Here is a 25,159-nt window from a genome sequence, read left to right as displayed (position 1 = left end):
ATAGGTAGAAAAGGTAACTAAGAATATTTTTGTAGATGAAAATTTATATCTGTGAATACCCACATGCAACATAAAATGGCATGGAAAATGAAATCAAAACAGTGCCCACATGAGGTTTTATAATAAGATCTTATCAGAATCTTGTCTTCTATAGTTTGGTTAAATCACTTATCCTTTGTTTAAAACAAAATTAGTATTGCATCATTTCATGAAATAAGAAGAATCCGTTTGCATTTTTAAGAAACTATTTTAATCTGCAGTACAGATGACCAGGTTTACTGTCCTTTTAGTTGAAAAAACTAATCTGTTCATACTTTTCTTGTTCTAAGGCTCCCTGGGTCAAATGGCCTAGATTACTCAAGTGGCTAGATCCATAACTACCTCTAATTACTTGTTTTATTCCTTTGGCTAATTATTCCTTTGGCTAATTCATGTTGTTATGTTGGATTAACTGATGTTCCAGTTTGATTGAATACCACCCCAAATGTGTGGAAATGGCAATACCTCAATTTTTTGGAAACAATCTCTTAGCACCGTGATGCTTGCCTACCTTTAGTCCTCAAATGCTTTTATTAATCTACAGCAAACAGCTTGCATACAGGGTACACCTTAAGTGTATTTTAAAACATCTGATCCCTGATGAAAGACTGTAGATCCACTTTGCTGTTCAAAGTACATCATTTTTATCAGTGCTACTGCAATTAAAACTAGTAATGATTCATAAAAAGATTTTTAGCAAAATAAAGACATTGCAATGGTTTTCATTGTCCTTGCAGCTGTTGTTTTGCTCCATTTCCTTTTTTCAAAGAACATTCTATCTGCAAATATGACACTTGAAGATTCAGGAAGAAGTGACATCTCACTTACTAAGAATGTCTCTGCTTTTCCGTTAATAAATGTTATATTACCTTCAGAACAAAATCTGCTTGGATGAGTATACGTCAGAGCATATGATTAATGAAAAGCCAAGAACAAATGTGGGTGCTTCCCTGAGTGTAGGGAATGAGTCTAACACACTTATCTGATGTTTTCCTCCTCTTCATCTCCTGGGACTCAAATATTATTGTTCACAAACCTCTGTTCTTCTGTTTGGTTATTGCAACAGTAATTGTTCAGCAATTGAACTGGGGATTGTTTATCTTGTGCATGGCTGGGTTGTTTATAATTACTCCAGGGAGACTTGTTGAAAGCATTGTGGGTTTTCTAGTCTCATCATGATTCTGGGAATGCTCCTGTGAATGGGCTCCAGATGCCCAAGGACTCCAGCTAGAGCGCTTCAGGGGGGGCAGAATTGCTCCTTGGGTGCCAGCCTCTGCACAGAAGAGGCTTACTGTGATAGTAAGGCAAGGCTTGACTGGTGATAATAGCAGAACCACTTCTTTCTAGTAGTCTTGCAGGTATTGAAGGATGATGTGTTTGGGGAAAACACGATGTGGTGGTGACAAAGAAATATCAAGTTCAGGCAAGATCCTAGTCTGGCTGTGCTATGAGGGTCCTTGGAGTACCAGCTGGGTCACGATACTGATGGACAAGTGAGGGGCTCCGTTTTTATTAATGGTCTTTCTGTAGTTCTGTCGCTGCCAATAAAATAAATAATACGTTAATGTTATTGTAGAATTGGCATGCTTTAGACTGTATTGCTTGTCAGGCTGTACTGCCCATGATTAAATCCATGCTCAGAGTATTTACATTGAAATGTTTGCTCTATCACAGCATTGTAGAAAGTAGGGCTAGAAAACATCTTGAGCTGTAATTCCTTTATTCCTGTATCCAAAACCAAGGTTAGCTATACCTAAAACATTTGTCACAGATTCAGCCAGTTCTTTAAAGCCTCCAGGGATGGAAATTGTACAACTGTTTCAAACAGTCTGTTTCAGTTGTATGTACTATCCTCCTGGCTGATGAAAAAAAACCCACCTCATAGGTCAGGTAGTATTCGCAACTATAGATGCCAGTGAGCTTTCTTATTCTGGTCTCCACTTGTGAGAATTCAAATTTCAATTGTTCTGATAAATCACAGTGTGGAGCCGGATTTATCTCTTTAGGCATGAGTTTTTCCATTGGAAAAGCTTCCCATATCTTGAAAGGCATTGATGCAATTGTCAGTACAGATAATACTGAGCTAAATTTACTTCTTGATGAACTTGCTTGTTACTAATATCTATATTCTCCTCTTCAATTCAGGTTTCAGTCACGTTTGTGACCAAAAATTTAAATTGCATCCACTCTATGAACCTGGATCTCCATCTGTGTAACTCAGTATATGTTTTCCTCAGAATATTCTGTTGAGATGTTTGTGAAAAATAGGATAATTAAGGATTGCAGGTGTTGGGACAAATAATGATAGAAAACTGTAAAGGAAATGTAAAACAATGTAAAAAGCTTGGTAGTTTGTACAATATTGGGTGCTGATCTGCATTTGAGTTTGAACAGCTGATGTTTAACCAAGACTGCAGGCATTATTCTACCAGCATATTTCTACAAGGAATTTTTATTATATGCAAAACCTATGTCAGGGTAAAAAAAAAAACAAAAACAAAAACCAAACCTTTCTTTTGTTTCTGTGGCCATAGATAGGGCAGTGAACTAGGGTCCTATAGCATACAAAAGACCTATAATGCTATTTTCTTATTATTTCTGGCTTGTTGGTCTTCTGTATTGTATAATATGGCAGAAAAAGAACAAAACATGGCACCACCAATCTTCTGTGTTGCTGCACAGAATTCATTAGGTGAAAATATTCAGATCATTATAAAAATTTCTTAGGCTCTGTCATTCTGTCAACAGTGCAGTACTGAGAAACAGCTTTTTTTACAAGAAAGATTGCAAGAATGATCTGAGGGTGCTCCATGTGAAGACTGAACGAAAGAGGTGGAACTGGAAATGCTCATCTGAGGATATTGGTTGATCATATCTTTAGCTGTATTGGCTTTGTCCAGCATGGCAGTGTTTGGCCACAGATAACAATGTGCTTCTTTAGCCATTTTAGAATAATCTGGGGGGAAGCAGTACAATGAATTGGAAACGGATCAATAGCAAGACATGTTTAGCCATTGAATGTTTTGTGTAGCAGAGTTGAGTCCGGTGTCTGACACAATATTTTTGTTTCAACAGGAAAAGGAAACAACACCTGGAAACCAAGTGATTGATGGTGGTGAGTTATCTTTTTTGTCTGTAATGATAGTTTTTCTTTGCTTTTTTGCTTCTTTGACACGAGTTTTGCATTGCAAATTGATTTTAAAACAATTTCATCGAGGGTATCATTCTGGATAGGAGCCTCTTCCACCAGATTGACATCCATTATGTTTAAAAAGCATGAACAGGTCGTATAACCTCTGGTGTTTTCTAGCAGGATAGTGCGCACTATTTTGTTAAATTGCACACAAAGGAGCAGTGCAGGCTGTGTGAAATATAAAGGTCCATAAGGAGGTGATCAGGTTGAAAACAGAAGAGACAAGAATGTGGCTTGAGTGTACAAACTGTCCAGACCTACTTTCTCAGCTGTGTGAAGTGCGTATCAAATATCCTAAAGCAGCACTGGATTTTGCTCCTCCTGTCAGGTGCTGTCACCTCTCTTCCTACTAAAAGTGCTCGAGTGTTGGTGTTCGGCATCTTTTGGCACAGATTCTTGCATGCTGAAGATTTTTCTTTAATTCTGGCAGAGGAAGACCACTTGGGCAAAGACTTTCAGAAATAATTTGGGGCATTACTCCGCTTTTGGAGATCCTTGCTTGGTAAACTGGGTTTGATGCTAGTTTGAGGGAGGGGTGTGGATGTTCAGGTTTTTTTTGGTTTTTTTTTCTTGCTTGATTTCTCATGCATGCTTTAAGTATGTCAGAGTAAGCACTTTTCAATAGTTTGTCATCTTTGAAAGTTATGACTTAAAATAGTATTTTCTAATGGATTGATTCTGTTGTTACACTAACATATAGGGTTATGTTCACACTAGCCATGCAATGTAAGTAGCCATAATTTTGAATCCTCAGTAACACTTGTTCCAAAAATAAAAAAAAAATTAAGTCAGTAATATCACAGGGCTGCTATTTCTCAAAAAAATTATGGTATCTATTTAGAGCTTAAACACCAGAGACAAATTAATAGGGTAAGCTCTCTAGGGGCACTTTTGCTAGCATCAAGGTCCCTAGAGAAGTTGTTCAAGAAAGTTCTGTATTGCAGCATCTTTCTAAGGAGGTTCTCCCTCTTATTCAGGGCAAATCTGACCCTGAAGTCAGTGGGAAGTTTGCCTCAGGGAGAAAATATATGGTTGCATACCTGTATGCATGGCATCTGAATAATTTTCAAGCCTCAGGTTCTCCCCGATAGCTTGTGCTGTCACACTCTTTGTATTGCATTAATAAGTACATCTGTTAGGGAAAATTTTTTTTCTGTTCTGATAAAGCACCGTGACTTTTTCCCATCACTTTTAGTGTGTGAAATTACTATTCCTATGTTCCATAATAGGAAAAGTAGTGACAGTACGGTGCACTTTATGGATTGCTAATAATCATTGAAACGTCCATATTTTAGGGAAGTTGTCTAAGGATACAAAAACCTGAGCTTTACAAAAGAAATCCTGACAATCATTTAATTTCAAGATGTCTGAACATTCTGTGACAAATAATTTATTAGAGATGGATCTGAAAATCAAAATCTTGTGTATATTCCTAAATGTTAGAGAAGCTATAAATTGATTTCTGGATTTTGCTGCTTAGGTCCACATCTGGTCAAATGTATTGGAAAAAAATATTGTAAAGCTAAACTTTATCATTTGTTCAGATTTAAGTTCTGAAATAAATGGCCTTATTTTGGACAGTGCTGTGCCTGTAGCAGTAACATTTCCTTGATAGAGAGCTGCTTAGTTACTCTCTGTTAATGAGGAACAATGGGGGGAGAAATAAGCAAGCAGGCAGTTAGGGGGAGGGTGGAAACAGGACACGGCACAAGAAGCAGCAGTCACAGGGCATCAGAAGCCTAGCTGGCTGAGCTCTAGGAAAGAGTAGAAAATGGAGACTTCACCGATATTGCCATAATTATGGTAGCTTGATAAACTGGAGCTCAGGACCAAAGCATCAGCAGTATAGCCTGTAAACCTAAACCTGTTGCCTTGCCTAATTACAGTTTTAGCCTAGTCCAGATTGTTATTGAGTAGCTCAGGTAAAATTGAACGTGGCCTTGCGCCATGTCCAGGCATTTGTGTAACAGAGTGCATTCTCTTCAGCTCATCTTCTTGGGCACCTTAGGCTTGTTTTTCTTAAATGAAACTACTGAAAAATATAAATGTATTAATTTGTAGAATAGCTTATCTGTACGTTAGATGGCTAACCACTTCACATAGAAAATAACACAGGTAGAATCTGGTTTTAGCAATCTACCCAAGTAATGTCTTTCCAGAAGTTCTCACTGTTAATCTTATTCTGTATGATTGACTTCTTCAGGATCCAAAACAGCACGTGCACTGTTCTGAAGTGTAGCTGCTTGAGGTTTTCATTTTACTAAGTTCAATAGCGTTTATGGCTCTGTAAATTCCACTGGTTGCCTATATACTTTTCTTTTACACATCTTTCCCATAAATTTTCAGACAGCCCGCAATTCTTCTGGTAGGTCGGGAAGGTATCAGGCACTTCATCCTGCACAGAGAGTTTAGAAAAATCTCATGTATGATGGCAGTTCTAATTATACAAAATTTTTGGGCGCTGTCTTGATTGCACTATAGTTGCAAAAATTAGTTGCAGACAAAAAGTTTATTTCTGGATTTTGACAGCATATTAAAATAGTATGCATAGTTATAGGAATGATTGCTAAAGATCGCTCCATAAAATTCTGGCTCCAGCCAGAATTGGTACATCCTCTGTAAAATTCTGGCTCCAGACAGCTGGTATTTTGTGAGAACTGGTGTTAGCAGCTGCAGTGAGACTTACAGATCCCTCACTTTCTTCTAAACTTTTCCTCAAACATTTGTAAAACTAACTGTTGCAATAATACACACACAGTTATTTCACAGTTATCAAATTCAACCCAGAACTCTCATTGATCACCACTTAGGAACATAGCAGGGAGTGCAATGTAGGGCTCATTTTGATCTTTGTACAAGGCATTTATTGCATGGTGGTCCGTGACTCTGAAGGGCAGACTCAGCACTAGTTCCTTCTGTTTCTTTTTTCTGAACTCTAGAAATATATCCTTATTTTACACCTCCTAGATATTAGATCAGAACCCCTTTTCCAAGGAGTTTTGTCAGGCAAGAGCAGCTGAGGAACAAGTGGGTCTTCCCTGTTTGTATTGGATTTCACATCATTCACCATTTTCCATCGAATGTGCGAGTCTGTGTTTTTCCTATATCTTTGAACATGCAATTTCAGCTGAATGTGTTTTACGTAATTTATTAGCCTTTGTTGAGTTGCCCTGTCTCAGAGGGTCTGCAAACACAATGGCAATGGCTCCTGAGGAATTTCTTTGACGATGGGATAATTCCCGAGTGACACAAACCACTCTCTTTCATCCCTCGAGTGCTCTTAGTTTGTGTGTTTCCAGTGCAAAAGGAACACAGTTCTATTACTTCTGTGATTCAGCTATTCTGTTTTCTGGAGCAACTTGATTCCATAGCAAATTTCTGCTTTTAATCAGAAATTTGCAACCTAGACATAGAAGAGGATTAAATGACTGTCCTTCTCTTTCCATTTACACCTCCTAATGGATTTATATTCAATATAGTAAGCTGGCAGTATGTTTTTTCTAACTGAATTTGATGACAGAGATCAGCAGGCAGAGTGTAGTGGTACCATACAGAGTGGTAAAAATGAATTTCTGAAGAGATGAAGAAAACCTGAAACATGTAAGAAATTTAGGGATGAATGGAATAATTAATGAATCTGATAAAATACTGAGTATTTCCTATTCTCCAAAGAAGTCGAACATGGTGTATCTGCATTCAATATATATATTAATAGCTTGTGTTGATTGGTCTAGTGACGTCAAGATGTCACTATAGAGAGTTTAGTGTGCAGCTGTGTTTGAAAATGTAAGCTATACACTCGAATGTGTAAGGGTGAAGGATTGTATGGAAAATATTAAATGCCTTTATAGAAACCTACTCTGCTGTATCATTTAGAATAATGCTTTGTGCTAGTTATCTTGCGGAAAATTACTCATGCAAATAAAAGAAATTAAAATGAAAAGGCTAGGATCGTTTCCCTTAGACAAGAGGAAAGAGCTGCAATAAAACAATAAAAAAAGGTTTCAGAGAGGGTAGTGCAACAAGGGCACATTCATGAAATTTCAAGGAAGCAAATTCAAAACTGATGAAAAGAAATACCAACAGAAAGTGTGGTTGGACTGGGAACTCCACTGTAGTAAGTCATGGAAAGCAGGAATTGACTGAGTCAAAAAGGAATGGGATGTTGTATATAGATAACAAAATGACTTAGAATTATCTGAACTGATTTTAGTAACTGTAGAAGTTCTGTTCCCTGTTCCAGAGATTATTTACAATTTTGTATGAAATAGTAAATGGATGAAAAAATCCTGGGAGCATGAACCTTGACCGGGACACAGCACTGCTATCTGTATGCCCAGCTATTGTTTGTTCTTTTTGTAGGCCAACCTTCTGGATGCATTCTTTACTAGACAGAGGCCCAGCTTTAAAAGGATGGCTGGATAGCACTTTTTCTCCCAGTGGCTCCCAACTTGTGTTACGACACTTTGCAGAGAGGTAGGAAGTGTCAGTTTGAATCCTCTTAGTCTAATGAGTAGATTTAAGGAAGGTTTCCCCACTCCTTTGGTAACTGTTTTAACCTCTTTGCTCTTTTACGGTAGGCAGATAACACTCTTCTTTCATAGAAACTGTTTTTAATCTGTTGAATTCTCTAAAAAAGTATCTTTTCCAGCAGGACTGGGCTTTAGGTTTTGTGGATGAAAGGCCTCTCTACTCTTGATTCAGATATCTGAGTCCAAGAGAGGAAGAAAAAAATTTAGTGTAAACAATCTGTCCTGCATAACTCCTAAGTTTGGATTCTGTCTTAGGGATGAGACAGAAAGGAGCAGATGCTGCAGAACACTATATGTGGGTGTCCAGAGCCTTTATCTGAGCTGGTCCATCCCGTGGGCAGACAGTTATCCCATATGTACTTTCCTCGGGACTTTGGACCGCTCTGCTCTATCAGGTGCTGGTGACTGTAAATGTTAGGATACTGATCTGCTGGATTTTGGGACTGATCCTTCATTCCAAAGTCACCTGCTAAGTATATACTGCAATATAACTGAATTTAGCATTTTGATGTTCATATACTATGACACTGAAACCAAAGTCATAAACCAATTGTTTCTTCTTAATCTAAATCAAAATAAGGTGAAGTCCTTGGTATGGGATTTGATCCAACTTTCAATGTACTTACTGGCAGTCTTTCACTGATTTCAGAGATAGTTGCAGGACCTAAGTCTATAGGGATAAGAAAAAAGTACACTAACATTTTCCAAATTAAATTAACATATTGCAATCTCATGGAAACACAAAAGCTATTATAGAGCTGAATGAGTTCAATAGGCACTTGCTTGTTAGGCTTCCTGCGTCATGGACAAGGCAACAGTGAAAAGAAAATGAATTGAGATTCTGTTTTCTTTTTACATTTTCCTAGAAGATTTATTTATTTTTTAAAGTTAGCTTTAAGCTATGAAAATTATAACTCCTAGCTATAAAATACCTCCAATCAAGCACTTCAGTTTACAACAATGATGTCTTTTATATAATTACTTTCCTCTCTGAGCTGATAATTTTCTTGTATAACAATATTCCTTAATGGCCAGGGTTGTAGTTTAAGCACTAATACAGACTAGAGACAGAGAACAAAAAAGAACCAGATAGCAGATTTATCAAGCAGCAATGTGGATAAAATAAAAGCTCCATTTGGGAGTTTGCACATTTCTACAGCCGCAGGGCTGCAGTATACATTTCTGTCAACACTGTTTATGTGAAAAATAGCATTGACATAGTGTAATTGGTGCAACAATGTAGCAGTCACACAGTCTTGTATGATAACACATAATCTTAGGTCCATATTCCTGTGAAGAAATGAAATGCAAAGCTTAAGATATTTTATTTGGATGATCCTGTTGCACATTATACGTCAAATTCTTTCCTATAGACTTGTGTGTCTATCTGTGCTCACCCAGGATTAGCCGTATATTGTCAGTCTCTGCACTTTGTCTGGTAAAGAGCATGTTGTAGGTTCATGAAGAGCAGTGTGGGCGAGCTTGTGTCCAAGATTTGTGCTCAGATTTCAGAGTTTCTAATTGTTCACCAGCTCAGCAGGAAATCAAGTGGGGAAAAAAAGCCCATGCCACAATTTTACTCTTTGGTACAGAATATTCAGAAAGTAATGCTTTCTTTTTGGTGAGCTTGTTATCCAGTTCATTTTGGCTTTGTTTTTCAAATTTAAATGTTAATGAAGAAAGTGGTATGTTCCAAGATAGGAAAAATGGAGCAGGGGTTGTACTTTTAATCATATCTGACCAATAGTGCTCATTCTTCCTCATCCCCCCTAAAAAAACCCAAGTCAGCTGTTTTTCATGTTTTGTCCGTATTCCAGTTTTCATCCATCTCAGTGCTTTGTTTCTGTTGTGGTTTTTTTGTTTTTGTTTTTTTACATTGGCACTTTAGATCATTGAGTAGGTAGCAAGGCAAAAAACCATCAGAAATCTCAATGATATAAAATGGTATGAAACTTGGCACACAAAAAGGATGTTGACAATCAGAAAATCATCTCTTTTCAGAAGGAGGAAGAACAAGAGTTATTTAGCAATTTATTTTTATTGTTCTTACTTTTTTAAGCAACCAGCTGCAGCTAGTTCCTAAAAGGAACTAGTTCCTTCATAAGCAAGACATGGAGCTTACAAAGATGTAGTGTAAATAGTGCATCATAACTGGTGCTCAGCTCTTGTTCTTCTCATTTATTTTTAATCATTACTTTTAATGTGGATTATGAGGTGTAGTTTACCACTCCAATAATATGATTCCCAGTCTTTCCTTCTTCAAATATTCTCTCAACACCAAAAGAAGTCGTGGTGGACTGTATGGTCTTTATCATTCAGAGCATATTCCTTTGTCGGCCTTATGTTCCCTATAAAACATTTAATCTGTTTTACACTTCATTCTCCACTCTTTCATTAATCTTTATAAAAGTGGGCTCTGCCCCAAATAGTTTTCCCACTGTTCCAGAAAAAAAAATAATTAAGCTTTTTCTGGGGCTGTCCTTTTCTCCTCTAAGAGAAAAAATAAGAATATCACATTTCTACAGATTTGTATTTTTAGGACATTTTTTTGAAAAGCACAGAAATTTTTGTTTCAGTGTCTCCTTTTGCTAAAATTTATACACTGTCAATACTGAAGCACTCTAGAGATGGTGAGAATATATCTATGTGGTCATATATTTTGACAATTACATTAATATTACTGAATACCCATGTAATTCTTAACTGGCAACAAGGAGTGTATGTCCTGCTCCGTTTTTTTCATGGTATTACCTACATATACCTATGTACCATTACCTACATACTGCTATTTTTGGCCCAGTCCTGTTCCACCAATTTCAGTCATTACTTGGCCAGGTATTGAGAGAATAGGAAGACAGTTAAGACTGTTTGTCAAATATATTTTATTTTCATCTATAGGAAGCACATGTGCCATACAGCATTGTCCATACATTATTCGTATTATTTAAAGGTGGCAGGTTCATTATAGTTACAATATATTGTAAATGCTGGAAATATGTTTTTAATATACAATGATAATATATTACATTAAAAATACATATTTCTTCCACATGCATATTTGAGGAGCTGAATGGACGTTATACATCAGGATTCATCACTGTCCACATTCCAGTGTCACGGCCAGGCACATGTGCCTGATTTGGCTGTTTCCTATAGCTGTGCTACGCTGAAACTGAGTGAGGTGCATATATATCTAGTTTGACGCCACCCTGGCATTAACACAGGTGTGTACCTACAGACAGGTGTCTGTTTCTACTTAGCAGACTGTTGTGCAGCCTACCTTAAAAACGTTCTGCATGTATGTATTTTGTCTGTACGCCCACAGCCTGATTTTTCAGCGTTCCTTTTGGAATCTGATCCTTAGAATTTTTTGCTTAAAGCATATACAAATGTTTCCTTGTTCTGTAAAATGAAGGAAGAAGCTGAAAAGGCACAATAGGTCAGATGACCCTAAGCCTTTCAAGAGTTTCGTCAAGAGAAGGGTGGTCCATTTGTAGTAAATAATATATGCAAATGTTGCCCTTTTTCAGTTTGCGGTCTATTTAAGTGCAAGACTTAGATTTGTATGAATTTGTTCCTTGTTTTGAAATTGCTGAGAGAACGTTTCAAGCAAAAGCTTTTGTCTTGTAAGTTGTTTGCAGATAATTTATTTAAATTGTCTTTCACTATCCATTATTTATAAATTGGTGTTAATTCATGCCCACATGGATAAAGCTTCAATAAACTTTGGGAGGGAAATCAGTGGCATTTCCCAAGGGTGTGCAAGCATTTCTAGGCTGAACTTTCCCACGTACAAGTATTTATGATTTTGATAACTTTGCAGAATCTGTGTGTAGCTAGTGTGTTTTGGTTGACTTAATGGAGTTATGAGACGTTTTAATTTTTTAAAAGTCTCTTTCAAACATATTTCTGATGCTGCTGACCAGGGCTTCACCACATTCCTTGCAGACCAGGGATACCTTGTGGAAGTTAGTTGTTGAGATGGAAATAGCTTGTGACAATGGGCTGAGAAAGCCAGGGTTTTTTTCTTCCTGTCTGCAGGCAGGAGGTTTGAAGTAGTGGAAAATTAATAAAGGCAGAACAAAGAAGCCAGATGTTGTAAGAGGGACTAGAGGAGATTCAAAAAATACTTTCAGCAGGAAGAGAGAAGATACAGGCATGCTTATATGATGGGAGGTGGTTTTGTTGACCAAGGTCAAAGACAGTGAGCTAAGCTGGGCTGAAACAACTCTCTCTTTCTGAGAACAAATCCCAGAGTATTTGAGACGGTTTCACATCCTCTAGGGACTTTTTCAAAAATACTGCAGCATAGTAAGTAAAGACAAATGGCATTTGAATCCTGTGTGAAGCCAGTTTGTATGTCTGGCTGGTTACGCATGCAATGCCCTCAAAAGAACTAAATGGCCCAGATGAAAATAATTTGGATTCTCCTGCACGCATAGGGTTCTGGAAGAAAGTGTGCTAAAATTATGAGGATATCTCAAGGACCTTCCTTGGATGAGATCTCAGAAGAGAATCCATGCCACAGAAATGTTTGTCATTTAATAAGGACTAGAGTTTTGCCTACAGCTTAGCTTTGCCATACCGCTTAATATCACAAATACGTTTCTAGATCTTCCACTCGCTCCTTCATCTTTCCTAATTTGAATTACTTATGGTGGAGAACATTACTCTGAATGTGTATTGTGCCCACAGGAGTTAGAGGAAGGCCACAATATGGGAGCCTGTCAAAGCTTAGGTACTCTTGCAGCCTTACTTCTTCAATGCCTTTTTTTTTTTAAGGAATTCAAGTATCAGCTTCCATTGTAATTGCTGCTGTTCATACATGCAATATGTTCATATTGAGCTATTTATGTTATGACTAAGAACTCATAATTCTGTGAGACTGAGCTCCACATTCATCAAGATAGGAGAGATTCAGGTTGTGCTTTTCCCAGAGGTACTGAACTTTTCTTGGCTTTCTGTACTTTTCTTTAGCAGTTGTTAATACCTAATCAAATGATTTATCCGGTTTCTCTGCAGGCAACTTCTGGTCAGCCTCCCTTATCACATGTCTTTTATGGGGCTTCTTGTAGGCTAAAGAAAATGTAGTCATATGACCAATTTTTGATCTGTGTTAGTCTCTTTGAGAGCTGAATGCAACCTGGTGTTCTGTCTAACATCATGTAGGTTGTAGCATTGTCAATTCTACATTACTTTTTATAGAAAAATGCTTACATTCAGGACATAGCAAGAGATCAGCACCGTATGACTGAGATCTTCGACCTCCAGTCCAAGCTGACAACAGGGCTAGAACTGTGGAAGAGACTGTTTTTAAACTATTGTCTGCTTAAGCAAATTTAAACTGTTTTATCACTGATGAGAGTATGAATTTTAGATAATTCTTTAGGGATGACAGTGTAGTTTTGGAATTGCAAGCAGATAACATCTACTCTAGGCCCTGCAGATCTTGCAAGACATTTTACTTTGACATATTAAACTAATCCTATCAGGGTAATCCATGTCTATAGGCCAAACCTTTTCATCAGGTGGATAAAATTTGCTTGTATAATTAACTTGTGACTGAGTAATTTATTTTTCTAGAAATTTCCAAAATAAGATAGCTTCAGAAACTTCCGAGATTAACGCAGTAAAAATTTTCAAATTAATAACAGCTGTGAGAAAGCTTAATGAAGACTAAAATACCAATATAATGGCATGTCTTTACCATCTCTCAGATATAATTACTACTCTATTTAGCAAGTGAATGAATCTGGGCTAAATCATTCCCTGTTAAAGTTGTAGTATTCGTGGGACTTCTGTGGATTTATACAGATTGTAATGTGAAAACAGTTTTTGCCAACTAATATTAATGTATTGAACTGTGGGAATTAATGTATTGAACTGTGTGAATGCTCTACTTTTTACATGTGAGAACTGTTTTTTAATCAATGAATGGTTTTCTCGTACACCTTGCAGAAGATGCAAATGTTTTTTCAGGCATTTATTTGGACTTTGATATGAAAAAGAAAAGACACTTTTAAGAACTATTCACTTTCTTTCTACCAATTGGGTATATTTACTACGTGATACTCTTCTTTATAATAAACAATACCTTCTGACACTAATCTTATATGTTGAACTATTTAATACTGTAACCACCTTAAAAAGGTCTCTGTCACTTAATAGGAAACCTGGAAAAAGAATTCTGTTTAGCAATAATATTTTGAAATCTCCTTTCTCTTACAAAAGTCATATTTAGATGTAGATAAGAACTTCTAGTTTAACTGCTTATGTCTTATTGCTTTATTATTTCCTTCAAAGTGGTGCTTTTCCATTTGTGATGTCCAAAGAGTATTGAAGGAACACAAGATACCCTAAGGGCGAATGGGCAACAGAAACTGACAATTCAATTCAAACAGCTGGGAAAGCCAGAACTTTTAGAAAAGGACTAGTTTCTTTCCTTTCTTGTAAGCAAGTCTTGAGGAGTTTGGGTGTTTTTAAAAGAGCAAGGGACTATGCACTCTTGAGAAGAGCTCTAAATCAATATAGTTTGTATATTTTTATGATGCTTGCTAGTATATTTATCGGCCTTCCAGTGACCAACCCCTCCCTTTTTTGGTCTTACGTCCCTGCCAGGCCTCTGGTAACATACTGCCTACTGTGCATTGTATTATGGGGTCAGATGCAGAATGCTTCTACAACACGCCATAGAAATGTGAATTGTTTAAAATACTACTTGCTAATAATCTGTGGGGAAAAGGGTGAGGAGAAAACCCAAGGTTAGTATTTCTGTGCTTTTCTAAAATGATTACGAACAAGAAGGCCATAGTTCAAAGAGCATTCAGTAGATGTGGAACGTAAGCTTGAGATGTTTCAATGCAAAAACTGTTGCTTATTCATACATGCACAATGAAGGTATTCAGTAAAATTGGGTTTGAAAACGTACAGTTATTATCTTGTTTTCTTTCTCTGGTGAGCTAGAGTGCGAACTATGAAAATAGAGAATTGAGTCTGTGACACACAAGGATTTTTGGTGTTTAGAAATTACTCTGGTGCCAGTGAGAGAGAGTCTTAGAAGCCTTTTCTGTAGCATTTAGCATTTAACAAGCAACACCTCTTCAAAGCTTCCTCCGGAAACCTGAGCTGTGAGAGGCATACAAATCATTTAGGCTCCAGCCCCTTTCAAATGCTCGTCTTCTGACTGTGGAGTTCCTCTAATAGCAAAGTTGAAAAAAAAATCTGTGAAACTCACAAGTGAAGGATAGGGACATCATGTTCTTAAAACGATAGAAAGAGAAGCATTAAACACTTACACAGTTAATAGGAACAGCAGCAATTGTATTAACAAGAATAAAATATGTAAGGAATTGAATAGTTTTGCTTTATGACAAAGCATAAAGGCAACAACAACCTGTGAGCTCATCATTTACCAATGTAGCAGTTGCAGGCATATCTCCAAACTGTTTGCCCAGGTTGTTGGTCGGGTGTAGCATCATGCTCCTGACTATGGAGCTGTAAGAATGTGTATTAGTTAGTTTGGTAATTTGTATACGGAATGTAGTCTGATCTTGAATCTAGTATGAATTTGCTCTCAGCCCATTTTGTGCTAGGTCTTTGAGTCCACCAAACTATGCTATAAGGAAGTTAACCTTCAGACAACTATTACTCTGAGTGACAAGTTAGGGTTGTTCTCAATTGAAGGGGCTGTACACTGAGCTCTAGCCAATTCCCTAGGCCATTCAATCACTAAAATCATTAATGAAAGAAGCTTTGAAATTATTGCTAATTTTTGGAAGTTAATAGGAGATGGAGTTGCCAACATGTAACTGTAGAAGATGAAGAGTGTTAGAGGGCTTCTTTTCTGCCCCATGTTGCCTGCAGTTAACAAAATGACAGCTTATAAACTTGTGGACTAACATCCTAGCAGTAAAAAATCACATCTACCATTCCTGTTGGGCTAATGACAGGTATATCAGTTTGTGCTTGTTAAAGAATCCACTACTGTGATATGTGTAGTGTTAACAAGCTTATTTTAATATATATTTATTAACCAGTAATATAAGACATAAACTGTCAGTAAAACTGTTACCATGTTTTACTGAGGATAACATGAACCTACATAGCAAATAGGGGGTATATTACTTTTTTTTTTTTTAAATTAAAACTGCTCTATGTTGAATACAGAAAATTTCTTTCCTTCTCTCCCATGCCCAAGAATTAATATGATAAGAAAATCTGCCGCTTGGGGCTTGGAATAACTAAATTAAGTTTCCTGTCTTTCTTGATAATTCTTGTAACAATGAAATTACATTGGAATTCACATTCCTCAGTCTTTTCTTAATTGCAAAGTAATAATAATTTGGGCAAAATGCTCTCTAAAAAGTGTGGGCCCGGTTTTAAAATACTTTTATGTGAAATATTGGTCTTTTGGTTTGTGATCTGTAGCCGATAGGTTCTGTATTAAACTGATGGCTTGAACTGATCCTTGCCTAGAAATTTGTGGATAAAAACTGACTTAAATTTAGTCAGTGCCCTCAGCTAGCATAAAAAATGAGATGAGTTCAGATACAATCTCTGCATTTTTGTGTATATTCACCTTTAAATCATGTTTGGATATGTGATAAAAGAAAGGAAATGAGAGGAGAAGATGGAAACAAACCATCACTTCTCTAATTCTCAGGGCTCGTGAGTCTTAGGTAAAAGTGAAAAGGAAAAATATTCACAATAGAGAATCTGATTAAAAGGTCTGGTTTAGATTGCTGTGTAAGCAGGAAATGATGAATCTTGGCAGAGTCTCAACTGTGAAACAAAGCAGTGAAGAAAGCTGATGCTTTGGATAGACAGGAGAAAAAGAGGACCCAGAAAATAGGAAATTGCAGGCATATTTCATTTTGGCAGAGCCTGAGAAATTGGTTATCGTTACCACGATTGTATGAACAGTTACTGATTATCTGTTCTGAAGAAAAACAGGAGAGGGTTAATTCTCTAACCAATAGGCTGAAAATAAAACCAGTGACTTGGGGACTGAGTGTTAGCATAAAATATAGCTAGACTGCTTGTCCTCTATCTGAAGAAACATAATTTTAAGGGGAAAAATCACATACTTGTTATTAGAAGTAAAAGGCTCAGCATGCCCATTGGCGTTGCAGTAGACAAGTTTAACAGTTGATATGCGTAATCCGAGTTAATCATCATCCTTACCACTGAAGGGACACTCAGAATGAAATACATGCTTTTAAATTTCTTAATGGTTAATTCATTTCTCTTGTTCTCTCTGCTTTTAAAAAAGAATGAAGTGGTATGCAGATTATTCTTTTGATTATTATATAGTGTTGTGTTGCTGTAAAGAAATTCTAGACTTTCTCAAAATAAAGGCTAGTCAGTGACTCCCCATAACTTCAAGCCAGCTCCAGTGCTTGCTGAAACCAAAGGACGTGGCAGAATTACAGTACTCTAAGAACATTCATTTTCTGTTCTCATCACATGTGAAGATTCAAACTGTTTATATTCAAAATCAGCTGATGAGCAATGTTGTGAATCTGTTTTTAGAACAGCAAGCTCCTTGCCTAAAGACCTGATGCAGTGAGGCACACTTGAAATGTGCCTGAAAATATAGCTGTAAAATATTCATTCTTCATCTTGATGACGTTTGCTACTGTAAAAGCTCCGCTTCCACATGCTGTGCTTATTTTGTAATTAGTTTCTGAATGTGTTCTTGTCTTATAGTGCATCTTTTAACCTATACTGGATGAAAGTGGCTTAATTTTATTGGTCATTTCACACCCCTTGTACAAAAATGCAATAATTTTAGTGCTTGTTTGGCATATTTTAACTAAAATATCCTTGCTTTATATAAGAGAGAGTATTTTCAGTTAAATATCTTATGTCCAGGAGCTATGATTTCCTTCCTGCTCGCCAGGGATGACATTTGTTGACATTTGCACTTTGTGGAAACCACAATCTTTCATCTTTCTATGAAATACTAGGATGAATGGTTCTACTGCATTATGCAGCAGTGCTGGCTTGGGATAAATCTCTGAAATGTACAGAACCTCCTTTTATGTTTTCTTGATGAACGGTATTTGTAGCTTTAGATTAACACTATAGTAAATAGTCCTGCAGTCTTGGAATCTGCAATTACAGTCAGCAAGGTTTTAAAAGAATGATAAATACAACAAAAATTGGTATTCTTATTGAATGCCATGTTGGAATTTTCCTAGTAAATCATAAACATAGGGTGTGTGTGTGCACTGGAAATGAAATGTAAAATATATGCTGGAAATTTTAAAGCAGAGGAATTGGGATTTTTGATACATGTAAGATGAACACTGAATGAACCTTGGGAAAGTCCCATCTTCATCAGCAGTCTCCCAAATGTTAAATACTCATCCATTACCCTAGATGCAAGTGCTGTGTAGATCTGCAGAATAGACCTGAACAAACTCCTAACAGTCTTTCTGCTTTCCTGTGAGGCAGTGGAAAGAAAATGTATGAAGGAGAAAGTAAGAGAAGTTGTGTGAATGTTTGGCGTGAGCCATGAGGTGAACGAAAGAGTCCAAAGGAGCTTGGACTTCCTGAGTGTGAGTCTAAAACGTACTTGGTGTCTGGTCAGCTAATGCCCCCAGGGCCTACCCCCAAAGCCAAACCGACCCCTGTAACCCTACTGCTGCCTTCCAACCTGGGTCTCATTCGTAAAACTATTTTGGTCAAATCACCTTTTTGCTAGAAAACCTCTGCCTTTCAAAAATGCAGAGGACAAACGTGTAAAGCTTTCCACCTAAAGGACATGAGTTTGTGGTTTATCAAGTCAAAACCCAGCTTTGATAGGAAACCGGTATATTACTGTACTGCCGGGAGCAATCTTCGGCTGTGTCAGCATCACAAACGACCAAAATATTTTCAGCAATGGAGTTATCAATTTTTAATTCCTCCTTGTTTATATTTTATGAAGAATTTCATGCTGAAAACTGAGAAATTTTCTGCTTGTGTATTAGCCTTTTCCCCTATCGCTGCACTGGCCAGTATGACCCCCCTCAAGGGAAAAGTTAATACTTGGCAAAGTGCCTATATAATGTTATCTCTGCCTAGTCCAAAGCCCTCTTTGTGGCTAACCACCAGCCTTCGTATATCTCTCCCCACCCAAAGTTCATACACAACAGGAATGTTTCCTGTAGTCACAACACGAGTCTGGCAAGCTTTAATGAGGCATTTTACTTCTTTCTTCTTCTGAATTGTTTCTGCCTGTTTCTGTACAGTAACTGTGATTTGCTAAAACTAAAGGAGATTATAATCCTTGGCAAGTTTTCTCCTCTCATTGTTTGAAATCTTTGGATTGGTGTCATTTTAATAGGAGTTTTAGAGGGCCTAGCCTTGAACATGGTGATGCTTTGGAGCAATTGACCACTGTATTCCCACTATTGTCTTAATGGTGTTGCCTTGAGCTCTGTTACAACAGAATCCAACTGGCTCTTTAAAAAAAGAAAAAGTTCTTAAATTCAAATGAAACGACGCCAGCTCTTTACAAGTCTCTCAAGGGTTTTATGGCTTTATGTAGAACCCTTAAACTGTGTCTTTGAGAAGCAGCTGCATTTGCCACACTTGGAAATCATTCCTATAATTTCGCTAGTCATGCCAAGCTAAAATAAAACACCTCTGGTGCTCCTTCTGAAACTTTCCATTCCGGATAAGGCCAATAAGTATTTTTGGAAATGTTTCTTAGAAAGGTTGGTATAATTAGGCTTGCTTTCTTTTTTCCCCTCTGTTTATTTGTTTGGCAAACGACCATTTTTCTGCATTGATCTGAAAGGGCAATATTCCATCTGGCCTCAGACTCGGCATTCACCCCTTTCATCAGTCTGGTCTTGAGAAACTGTCTTGTACTGAATGTGAAAAATGAGCCTAATTCATCTCTCTGCTTATAAATAGCTGCTTTCCAAGTACTAAGTTGTAGTGCATGTACTTGTATAGAAGGTACTTGCTTGAGAAACAGATTTATTACCAACTCTTTTGTAAACTCTTGTTGTTGCCCTTGTTTGCTGGTTATGGTTGACATTAGGGTAGCTGAGTCTTCCATCTGGTGGCATGAGCATGGGTCTTGATGCAAGTTCAGCTGGTGTCAAATGAGAGTCCTTTTAGTGTCACTTCTGCTCTGGCTGAAGTAAAAGGGGAGAGTGAGCATGCTCCAGCCAATACAAGACAACATATATTACATCAAGGTTTCCCAGGAAGAGGCTCTCAGAGCTAAAGTCTTCAGAAAGCATAGGCTTTGGGTAACGGCAATGAATCCTTGTGTTGCTTGACAGTAGCCAGGAAACACTGTGACTCAAAAAGTCAAACTGCCTTCTGGGCTGCTCTTGCTCTGTGAGTTCTGTACCTTGTCCAGAGCTGGCTTCTGTGTAAGCCAGGCTATGCCTCACGAAGTGCTGCCTGTTCTGTATCAGAAGATGCATCATGTCATGGTCCTGGCCAGGTTTCCCTAAGGTGATGCGGTAGTACTATATACTATTAGTGTAAATGGATGATAGCAGATCTTTCTTTCACCCAAAACTTGGGTGAAAAAAATAGACAAATTGACAATCAGACTTTGTTTACTTCTAGTGACCTGGGTAGTTCATTGGTCTTCTGCATGCCTGCGAGGTTTCTGTATTCTCCACGTTTTCATTGATCACTTGTACTTTGCACTGTTCTGTATAACTCTTTTGTTTTCTTCTATGGCCCTCAGAATAACTTTTTAAAAGAGAGGACTAAATGATTGGGATAGTGAGGGAAGTAGTGTTACAGCAATGTTGCTGAAAGGGTAGATTGGTGCCTGATAGAAGTCGGTGCATTTCTCCCTAGCTTTGATTTATCTACTCCAGAGTTGTTTCTGTTACCTTTATTATGGAAATGTGACTGGCTAGCCAATTCTTTCCTCCTCACCTAGAGAAAGAGATGAAAACTAAGAAAGGAAAAGCTAGTGAGAAGAGTAGAGGCCGAACAGTAGAGGAAATGCTATTGAAATAGTACAGGGCTTTGCACCAAACTTGAAATTTGCTTGAACTTCAGCGTTCCAGGCAAAAGGTTCTCCTGAAATGGCATTTTGGATAGTAAATGAGAATTACTCAAAAAATTGAGATAGTAAACTAGAATTATTTCAGTTTTCGTGGAAAACTGTATGGAAAGAGGTGGTCAGTCATATTTTGGATCCAAGTAACTCCTTTTCCATATATGTTTAATTCCAGCAATTTGAAATAATTCCACTTGGTAGAAGCTGCAAAGGAAATTCAGACCTTTGTTTTGATGCCTTCATGCAGAAAGAGGTGTCTAATGTTAGTTGCCCAAGTCTGAATATTTTTGATCAAGGATTTGATCTGTGAAATCTGAGGTTGAATCTCAGGTTTTTGGAGCCATTAGAAAATTCTCAAACTAAAAAACTCAAGTGTATTCTGCTTGCCCCAAGCAATGCAGAACCTCTTAAGCTACCACATCAAATTCTGATTTTTCTGTCCCTCTCTGCAACTTCAAGAATTCCTCACTGTCATTTTCTCCCCCTTGTCATCTGCACTGTTTCCTCCTCTCTTCCCTTTCTCCAGTTCCTCATTCACGCCCTGCTCACGCTCACCAGAATGCACTGCAACATGTGCAGTGAGCAGGAGATGTGGGATTGACCAGTTGTGCAACACTGGAGAGAGGAAACAGCTGGGAAGACTTGACAGTTCAGTTTGCTTGTCTTTGCAGAACTAAGTGATATTGTAATGAATAATGCAAGTCACTTATGTAAGCATTTGGGCTTGCTTTTCTGAAATTGCGCTGCCACTAGTGAGTGGTAAGTTCTCACAAAACTGAATTCCACCTCTATTTTTCCAGGCCTGTCGTTGCTTACCCTGTATGGTAGCATCTCCTTCTTACACATTAGTCTTACCTAGTTTATACTGAGAGAGAATTAATAATACCATTACTTACTTGTATTCTTTGAAGTGGCATAATTAAAAAAAAAATAAACAACCAATGGCTCTGATTTTTGTTAGCATTTGGATGGTTGAAGTCATGCTCAAGATTTGATAACTCCTATAAATCTTACCGAGCTAAGTCTCTTTGACTTATTTACCTTTGTAGTTGTGGCTTTGTTCTTTTCTTTGTTGAGCTATTTTCTACATCATGCACTCTCTAGTCTTGGCACGTGAATCCATTCAAAGAAGATAGTCCATATTATGACTACAGCAGCTGCTCTGCAGATACCTATTGGTCCTGGCCAAAGTGAAATCACCAGTCGTGAGTGAGTAGCATCAAGTCTGGTTGTTTTATAGACAACATGAATCTCTGGTCATACAAATGATTGATAGATCTCATTATTTTTAAAGAACTATTGCACTGTAATGTTTCCAGATGTTCTCCAATAGAAGCTTGTGTTATTACTATAGGGAAGTATCAATCAGTAAATAACCCATGTCACTCGTTGCCCTTCTATGCAGTCACAGTGTTCTGGCCTTGTGGTTTGGCTTCATTTACAAAGGAATCGTCAATTCAAATAGATTATCGTTCTGTATATTACACTGCAGACCAGCAGAGGGACAGTTTGAGTGCATGATATGATCAACCTCCTATGAACTAAGTGGAGCCAACTGTGATCAACACTCAGGTGAAAAGTCATCAAGGAAAACTCAAATGCTGCAAAAAATGTTTCTAATGAATCAGTAGAGGACATTAGACCATCTGTTACTCAACTTTTGCTCCACTGTTGTCCTAGAAGGCACTCTGCTGCCAAGAGCTCTTCCTTTCATGAAGCAGCTGTAGTGCTTGTAACTAGAGCATGTAAGTTTGTTTGCGGCAGCGTTTCTTGTTTACTAAAGCTGGCTTCAAAACTACGATAGTAATTGTAAATATGATAGCCAGACAGTTCTGATGTAAGTCAGGAAAAAGCATAGATGCATTGATTCTCAGTGTGAGAATCAGAGACTTGAAGGGGGTTTGCTGTTTGTGAGCCCTTCTAAATTAATATAGACTTCTAGGTTGCAATTAATTGAAATAAAATCAACTAAAACTGTTGTTTGCAAATTTTTTGTTTAAGAGCATGTAAAAACTGTAACACCAAACCTAAATGACTTTGTCCAAATTAATTCAAAACAAGGATTGGTAACCCTCAAACCAAAAATTGGTAGCAATTTTAATGCTAAATTCTGTGACATTTAGTGATACTGGTTTTTAACCCTCAGTCTTTAGAGTTGTTTTTTAAAAGTACAATTCAAGATATATTGTAGGAAAAATTCAGTCTATGGCATAAATGGAAAATGACACTTGCATTTTCTAGTTATCTTCAGGTTCAAAACATAGAAAGAGAAAAAGAAATTAAATGTGCTATGGTGAAAAATCAGATTCATTTTACCAGTCACACAGTTTGGAGGGACCTGGCCCATGATCCTGCAGCCCTTGGAAAATTCTGCCCACAGAAATTGGGTGCAGAAGAGAGATCTGCATGGGTTCACAAAGCTTACTGATGGAGCTGTTTCCAGGCTTCATCTGTTCTGATGGTTCAGTGTCTGTTCCAATAGTTACCATCCTCTACAAGGCACAATGAGGCACAAGTAACCATTGCTGGTAATAGCTATATTATCTATGATGGGATGCTTTGCAGTCTTTGTTTACCACATGGCTGTGTCTAGGATTTGCTCAGATTTCAGTTACTCTCTCTTAGCAGGATAAAGGGTAAACAAGTATGTCCATTCAGTATCTCTGGAGTCATGATGTGAGTAGCAACTTTTGATTTGTCATGAGGCAAAGAACTTTGCCAGAAACTTTGGATTTGTTCTGAATCTGGATTATGGGTTGGACTGCTTTACCACCAGTGCATCACTATTGGAGATGGACATCCCAAAGTAAATGGTACTTGACAGCTGTTAAGACCTGTTGTAAAAGAGATGTTTTGAGCATATAGATTTTTATGTTACTATTGACGGTCTCTAACCCAAGGAATCTGTAGCTGCAATTGCTAATCTGGATGAAAGGAGTGGAAAATGTAATGTAGAACAACAGTGAAGCTTTTTTTTAAACAAGTTTTTTTTTGTGTGTGTGGGGTTAAGTTGCATATTTTTATTTTCATACTTAATAATGTATGTTTAGCAACTTGTTTTGTGTATTGGTCTTGTGTATATTTCTTTAACATTGCTAGCATAACTTTACTTGCTAGCACAATTTCTGACTAGAAACAGCCTTTTTGATAATTTTTGTTTTAATGCAGTTTTGTCAAATTCCCAAATGTCTGAAATTAATACAGTGATTGTATTTACATAGGCTTTTGGAAGGTGCATTTTCAATATTAATCTGTCTTCCTTTATAATATCAAACATATCTGTACTTTGGAGGATGCTGACAAGCAGAAGAATGACATACTCAATCTAGTATCCAGGTGCAGCGGATATGAATTGCATTTGCAATGAATAAACTTGGATGGGTCTGAGTACAAGGGCCAAGGGATATATACCTGTAGTTGGAGGATGACATACCCTAAATCCATTTAAAGACTGTACTAGTGGGACAATGGGAAAAGTAGAATATTTGGTCTTCCAGAATTGTAGTCTCTACCCTATTTTTCCCAAAGCTTAAATGTTTTTCTATAAAAACAATTACATTTACTGTGGACTCTGGGCCATTGATGGTATCAGTTGCAGGTTCCTGCATGTGCTAAGCCCTCTTGACTGATAAGATGTTATCTTGATTCATTCAGTGGACAAAATGACTCTCCTGTCTTGTCTGTCCTTCACCAATCTTTGTCAGCTTGTCGTTGCACTTGGCTAGCAAATGTAGTATTTGTTACGTGAAGTTTTCACAGAGGTATGAGAGTTGTTACACATGCTGGGGACAGTGAGTTAATGTGGGAGTGCTTGGGTATTTGGACCATGTAAAGTATGAATGTGTGAAATGTGGGGTTTTCTTCATTGCTTTTTACTGTTTACCTGAAAGGAGCTCAGCTTCTTGTGTGTAGGGAAACTGGGACAAGAACAATGTGGCTTGAAACATAGACAACTGAAATGGTTGCGGTGACCTTATCTACAAGACAACTGTCTGCATCATAAAAACACTACAACATCTGGAGTGCTTGTTTTGCTGGATGTGGCTAACTTTAGGAAAACTGAAAGATGTTACAAAGGCTGAACTCAATAAGAAGAATTTTCATTAACAATAATCCCTGAACAAATATTTGTATATGGGCACAAACTACTTGAAACTCCATATAAATGTTCCTTTTCATTAGACCTTTTCCTTTTCATATTTCCTTTGAAGTTTCTTAATAAGTTTAGAACTTTGTTTCCTCTGAGCCAACTGGGGGCAAATGCTGATTTCATTTACACTGATTTACTGATATTACTTTGAACAAAACTGATACATTATGTGTCTTTTGCAAGAAGCATTTTCCTATGGTACTTCACTACTTCCAGTA

At 37.4% G+C, this 25,159-nt stretch overlaps 1 protein-coding gene across 1 annotated transcript in view; it reads left to right on the top strand.

Annotated features, from left to right (window-relative positions):
* DKK2 (dickkopf WNT signaling pathway inhibitor 2) overlaps nucleotides 1-25,159 on the top strand; it is a 129,270-nt gene that overhangs the window by 9,477 nt on the left and 94,634 nt on the right. The window contains exon 3 of the mRNA XM_072863056.1: nucleotides 3,115-3,154. The gene's annotated coding sequence lies outside the window, so the exon portion shown is untranslated. The remainder of the gene's footprint in view (nucleotides 1-3,114; nucleotides 3,155-25,159) is intronic.

Source organism: Ciconia boyciana, chromosome 5, assembly GCF_034638445.1.
Source record: "Ciconia boyciana chromosome 5, ASM3463844v1, whole genome shotgun sequence".
NCBI lineage: Eukaryota > Metazoa > Chordata > Aves > Ciconiiformes > Ciconiidae > Ciconia > Ciconia boyciana.
The sequence above is the reverse complement of the archived record's forward strand: the minus strand, read 5'-3'. Positions and strand labels throughout refer to the sequence as shown.